This window comes from Arachis hypogaea, chromosome 14, assembly GCF_003086295.3.
Source record: "Arachis hypogaea cultivar Tifrunner chromosome 14, arahy.Tifrunner.gnm2.J5K5, whole genome shotgun sequence".
In the NCBI taxonomy this organism is placed as follows: domain Eukaryota; kingdom Viridiplantae; phylum Streptophyta; class Magnoliopsida; order Fabales; family Fabaceae; genus Arachis; species Arachis hypogaea.
Window position 1 is genome coordinate 75,433,585 of NC_092049.1, and position 7,011 is coordinate 75,440,595.

At 38.2% G+C, this 7,011-nt stretch overlaps 1 non-coding gene across 1 annotated transcript; it reads right to left on the reverse strand.

The window, feature by feature from the left end:
• Positions 1 to 6,488: 6,488 nt before the first annotated feature.
• On the reverse strand, positions 6,489 to 6,560 carry TRNAD-GUC (transfer RNA aspartic acid (anticodon GUC)). The gene has a single exon. It is a non-coding gene; the product is annotated as a tRNA-Asp (tRNA).
• Between the last annotated feature and the right edge of the window lie 451 nt (positions 6,561 to 7,011).

A 7,011-nucleotide genomic window follows, 5' to 3' on the forward strand; every position in this document is an offset into this window, starting at 1 on the left:
TGTAATTTGCTTTGAATTTCATTTTCATTTTGTAATTTAGGGAGCCTATTTAAAGGCCTTAGTTTCTGCATTTGAGACACGGGAGGATTGAAGGGGAATCCAGCCCCTGAGGGGGAAGACTTTTCGACACACGGGAACTTTGGATCATTTTCCTTTAGTTTTGTAATTGAATTCAGAGCTATGACTCACTAAACCCCTTTCATTGGGTTAGGGAGCTCTATTGTAATTCAATGAATCAATAATAGTTTTATCTTCTTCTTCAATCTTTTCTCTTGAATTTTGTTAGAAAGCTTCTCGATCTAATTCCATTGGGTAGTTGTCTTGGGAAAGAAACTACCCATAATTGGAATCCTTCGGAACCTTGGGAAAGGAATGGAGGATTCATGCTAGAGAAGCTTTCTCACAGTGAATTGGATTGGGGTTTGGATGGATATTGTGACATGTAATCCTACCAAATTGTGGTTCATGAAACTGTGTGGTATAATCAGTGATCGAGCATCATCTCTTCTTATGAACATTTAAACCAAGGGATTGGGAATTTGTTTGTTTTTAGAGAGAATTGGTGAGCCAAGGGATTGGGATCCAATCATATAAGATTGCCAAGCAAAATTCAATGAATGCATTGGTTGAGGAAGGGATAAAAGTTGTTTTGATTCGGAGATCTCAATATCTCCTAACACCCAATGAACTCCCCATTTCTGATTTACCAATTTCTCTTTACATTCTGCAATTAAATTCATGCAATCACCCCCATCCCTTTTAATTTCAGCAATTTAGCTTCTCGCTCTTTAATTCATGCAATTTTACATTCCGCAATTCTCATCTAAATCTTGATTCCGCTCAACTAGAACATACTTCTAATCCGAATTGCTCACTCAACCAATCCTTGTGGGATTCGACCTCACTCTATTGTGAGTTTTTACTTGACGATAACCGGTGCACTTGCCGGAAGGAATTTTGCTGATCGTGCAATTTCCTAAATCGTAGCATAACAAGTTTATGCGCATCAAGTTTATGGCGCCGTTGCCGGGGATTGGTTTTCGATTGACAATTCTCCAATTGGAAGTTAACTAGATTGAGCAATTTTTCTTTTCTTTTGTTAATAGTTTTTGTTTCAGTTTATTACTGCTAATTTCTGCAAATTTTAATTTGTTTTCTTTGCTTATTCACTTGTTAGCATACTAACCACTAGCTGTTTGTGATATTGCCTCACTATGGAATTTCCACTATCTTTGGATGAGTATTGTTTGAGACTGAGCACATTGCAAAAAAGAAAGGAGTATCCATCATCTTTTGGTCAATCAAAATTCATGAGAAACTCTCCACCACCACAGAATGATTCATGTTATTATGCTCATGGTGGGTGGGAGTATCAGGAACAGGAAACGGGGTACTTCCCAGAGCCACAAAATGGTGCATGTTTTGGTGAATTTGATCACTACTCAAGTTGTGGCTGGGAAGATCAAAACCAAAGAGATTTCACTTATTCACACCCCATTCATCAAGAGCCATCACCTCTGAATTATCCAACCTCACCTCCTAGTTTTACATATCCAAATTCTTCATCACTTGAGCATTTCTCAGCACAAAATTCCTTCTCAAATTCATACAATTCATTTCACTATCCACAAGACTCATTCCACTACACACAAGAGTCATACCACTACCAACACTCCAACCAAAGACTCTATCAGCCCACACAAAACACATACTCCCAGCCACCATATCACAGCCAAGATAATCAACCTCATCAACCCAATCCGAACCAACAATTTCAAGATCAATTAAACAGGATAGAAGGAATGATTGCAACTATGGGCAGAGATGTGGCCGATTTGAAAAGCTTTAAGGAAGAAGTGATATCCAACTTACAAAATCATGGTGCTGCCATTCAAAAGCTAGAAGCACAAATTGGATATCTATCAAAGCAAATCCCTACCCACAATTCTTCTAGTGATACCATGGCAAACCAAAGGGAGGAATCAGAAGAACAAGAAAGGGAGAAAGTCAATCAAGGGAGATCACACTCCAATGACACAGAGAGTTGCAAAGAGGAAGGGTTCATTGAACCACAAATTCAGGAAGCTTTTGATGAACAGGATACTCCAACTGTCCAACAACAACCAAGTTCTGAGATCAAGGATGTGAAGGCAGTAGAAACAAGCACCAAAATGAGGATTGTGACCGAGAAACAAAGGATCATATCCATGAAGAAGAGAAGGTCGAAGAACAATCCAACTCCTGAGCCAACAAGCAAGTTCACTCAAGCCAATCACAAGGGAAAGCTTGCTGGAAAGAAGCATTCACAACAAGGGGCACTAACTAGCTCCTTTATCCACTTGAAGTCATTCCTCTTAACAAACTGGAAGAAGAGGAAGAAAGTCAGGAACAGCATGTCAAGCTAATGACGTTAAAGAAGCGCTTGTTGGGAGGCAACCCAACCAAAGGTAGTTTTTCTTTTCTAGTTATTTCAATAAAAGAGTTAAGTAGATTTATCTGTATTGCAAGGAGCTAAGTTTGGTGTTGCACACCAAAACAATTCAAGGGTGAATGTGAGATTCTAAGTTTGGTGTTCCACCAAAAAAACTTCATTAAAAGCACATTTCTACTTCAGCATGACTAGTCACTAGCTCCAACCAATCAGGGAAACTACTTAAACAATAGTTTAATTTCTAGTTCATAGTTTCTTTTTCTAGTTCATAGTTATTTTCTTAATAAAAGCACATGAGGTTTTCTGCATATGATCCCAATTGCTGCATATGGCAAGGAACTAAGTTTCGTGTTCACACACCAATCTAAGTTCAGAGGCCTACAAACATCCATGCATGCTAACCAATTCTCAAAGTGCTTGGGGAACAAGCAACTTCTAATAGCTTTGCAGGAAGACAATCAATCTCATGGAAGGAATATACATCATCATCAAAGAGAACACCAAGGCTAGGAAGGATGATGAACAACAAAGAAGATGCTAAAAGGTTGTATTGTCACTTAATTACTTGTACTTTGAATTGCTGATATTTGAAGTTTGCATGCACCCCTGCTTTAAGTTTGAGTCATTGCAGTTTTTGTTTGTCTGTTTGTTTAATTTCCAAATAAGTGATAGTCTAAGTGTCTGGATAAACTTCACTTGCTTAAATGTATGCTTGCCATGCTTGTTCTGTTTCCATAAAATAAAAGAAATGTTTGAACAAAAGTAACTCAATTCCATTTAGTAAGAAATCAAATAAGATTAAGTGGTGGTATGCATGTTTGATTGAATAGTCAGCTCACTAAGAAATAAAGTTAGAATTGTCACTTTTAGTGGAAATTAGGATGCTGTCTATGGATCTTGATGAATAAATGTCTTTGGCCATGAAAAAGAAAGAAAAAGAAGAAGAAAAAGCCACTGAAAAAGGGCAACCAAAAAGCAAAAAAAAATTGAGAAAATAAGCTAGGCACCAATGGTTTGAACTTCTGAGACAAATGCCTGTGGTGTTTATGTATTAAGGATATGCTTGGATGAATAGGTTCTGAGGAGTGTTTCAACACTTGGTAACTTGGGTTAACTAACCCGGGATTATCAACCAAAAGTCCATTATCAAGAGCAACCTAAATACAAAACATTTAGTCACACAAAGAGGTGCTGGGCACCAATGTCTCAAGAAGAAATGTGAACTAAAATGCCTGTAGTGGATATGTGTAGTGCACTGATAAGAAAAAGAAAATGCCAAAGGCTTGTGCAACACATGACACTGAGCAACAAGGAGCAAATAAGCTCAAAGAAAAAGAAAAACAAAGAAAAGAAACTTGCCAAGGATATGTGAATAACAAGAGGCCATAGCAGTGTTTTAGTGGAAACATAAAAAGTGACATTCTTACCTAAGAAACAATAAAGTGATGCTGCAACAACTTTCTGCATGAACACGCCATTAATCAATGTCAATTACTTACTGATATGGCTAATGAATTTACTTTCTGTTTCATTCTTTCTTCTCAATAATTCAGAACTTGCTTGGGGACAAGCAAGGATTAAGTTTGGTGTTGTGATGCCAAGGCATCTTAGGCTAGTTTCACTAGCCTTTTTCTTTTATTTTTAGTTGTTTTATGCATTTTCTTGAGCCTTAAGTAATCATTTGGGCCAAATAGTCATGCTTGTCTTAAATCATTCAACATGAAGATTTTGATGCAAATTCCATGAGTTTTTAGTTATATTACTTGAATGCTATGAATGGAAGATTTCTCATGAAATTTTGCAAGTCTTTGATGCAATTGTTTGGATGATTTCAGGGAAGAAGAGGCTAGGCAAGGAAGCAACAAAATCAATAAAGGAAGCTTGAATATCACATGTGGAGTTTAAGTTCCAGTTTAAGCTTAAACTGGAACTTAAACTACCAAGCCATATAATGCTGGAATTGAAGTTTAACCTCCAGTTTAACCTTAAACTGGAGGTTAAACGCCAGAAGTGAGAATCTCACCAGGGGAGCATTTCCACGTTTAACCTCCAGTTTAACCTTAAACTGGAGGTTAAACGCCAGAAGTAAGAAAGGCACCAGGAGCATTCCACGTTTAAGCTCCAGTTTAACCTTAAACTGGAGCTTAAACGTGTTCGACTATTTTTCTCCTCCAGGGTTGCTTTCTCATTTCCACGTTTAAGCTTCAGTTTAACCTTAAACTGAAGCTTAAATGTGCTCGAGCTTGTGCCTCCAGGGAGTGCCAGCGTTTAAGCTCCAGTTTAAGCTTAAACTGGAGCTTAAACGTGTTATATGGAACAGCTTGACCATGCCTTCTTCAAACATAAATAACTTGAGCTACAAAACTCCAAATGAGGTGATTCAAAATGCATTGGAAAGAAGACATCTAGAGCTTTCCAAGCATATATGGCATGCATGGTGGATACTAAAAATTGAGGGAGAAAACAGCCCTGTAATGTGCATAGAAGAGCATAGTACCAACATGCAATCAGGCCAGCTGACCTCTTCACCTTCCATGGAGTATAACTCGAGTTGTAGAACTCCAAATGATGCGCTTCCAGTTGCATTGGAAAGTAGACATCCAGAGCTTTCCAACGATGTATAGAAGTATGGGGTGGACAATGCAACTGAGCTCCCAAAATTGGCATTTTCGAGCACGTTTAAGTGACTTAAACGTTGGCTTAAACGCTGTCAAACCAACCAGCAACCTTGTCACCTTCAATCAAGCATAACTTGAGCTATAGAGATCCAATTGAGGTTCTTCCAGTTGCGTTAGAAAGCTGACATCCATAGCTTTCCAACGAGGTATAATAGTCTATATTTGGCATCAAATTGGCAAGGTTGACAAGAGAACAAAGTGACGACTCAAGAAAGGGGGGTGCAACGTTTGAGTGTAGTTTAATGGATCATTATCCTTTTTGGATCAATTATGTCACTCTACCCCTCAAGCAAGCAAGGCCCATCAACAACACCAAATCAAGGCCACAAGAATCATCTAGAATAGTTTATTTTCATTTGATTGTAATTTGCTTTGAATTTCATTTTCATTTTGTAATTTAGGGAGCCTATTTAAAGGCCTTAGTTTCTGCATTTGAGACACGGGAGGATTGAAGGGGAATCCAGCCCCTGAGGGGGAAGACTTTTCGACACACGGGAACTTTGGATCATTTTCCTTTAGTTTTGTAATTGAATTCAGAGCTATGACTCACTAAACCCCTTTCATTGGGTTAGGGAGCTCTATTGTAATTCAATGAATCAATAATAGTTTTATCTTCTTCTTCAATCTTTTCTCTTGAATTTTGTTAGAAAGCTTCTCGATCTAATTCCATTGGGTAGTTGTCTTGGGAAAGAAACTACCCATAATTGGAATCCTTCGGAACCTTGGGAAAGGAATGGAGGATTCATGCTAGAGAAGCTTTCTCACAGTGAATTGGATTGGGGTTTGGATGGATATTGTGACATGTAATCCTACCAAATTGTGGTTCATGAAACTGTGTGGTATAATCAGTGATCGAGCATCATCTCTTCTTATGAACATTTAAACCAAGGGATTGGGAATTTGTTTGTTTTTAGAGAGAATTGGTGAGCCAAGGGATTGGGATCCAATCATATAAGAGTGCCAAGCAAAATTCAATGAATGCATTGGTTGAGGAAGAGATAAAAGTTGTTTTGATTCGGAGATCTCAATATCTCCTAACACCCAATGAACTCCCCATTTCTGATTTACCAATTTCTCTTTACATTCTGCAATTAAATTCATGCAATCACCCCCATCCCTTTTAATTTCAGCAATTTAGCTTCTCGCTCTTTAATTCATGCAATTTTACATTCCGCAATTCTCATCTAAATCTTGATTCCGCTCAACTAGAACATACTTCTAATCCGAATTGCTCACTCAACCAATCCTTGTGGGATTTGACCTCACTCTATTGTGAGTTTTTACTTGACGATAACCGGTGCACTTGCCGGAAGGAATTTTGCCGATCGTGCAATTTCCTAAATCGTAGCATAACTAGTTTATGCGCATCAAGTTTATGGCGCCGTTGCCGGGGAACGAACCCGGGTCACCCGCGTGACAGGCGGGAATACTCACCACTATACTACAACGACTGGTTCAGCTCCATGACTCTCTTAGTGTTGAATTACAATAGAGCTCCCTAACCCAATGAAAGGGGGTTTAGTGAGTCATAGCTCTGAATTCAATTACAAAGATATGAAAACTAGCCAAATGAAAAAGTAAAAGTCCTTCCTAACTTAAATTCTATCCTATTTATACACTTTCTATATTGAGCTTCTGTTATGTTTCTTGGGCTTTGAGGCCTCTCCCTGCTTTCCTTTTGCTTTGGGTTTATGATCCATAATCTTGATGAGGCTGCTGATCCAAATTCTGTAACATTCATTGAGCCAACTTAGTGATAATCAAATAATAATACATGACTCAACAAATTGAAATTTCAGACTCATCAATCCTTCAGGCCCAATCCCATAAACCATGATATTCAATTGGGTTTCATGCCAGAGTAAGTTTAAGTTAATGTTTGTGCTCAAAGACTAACTTAAA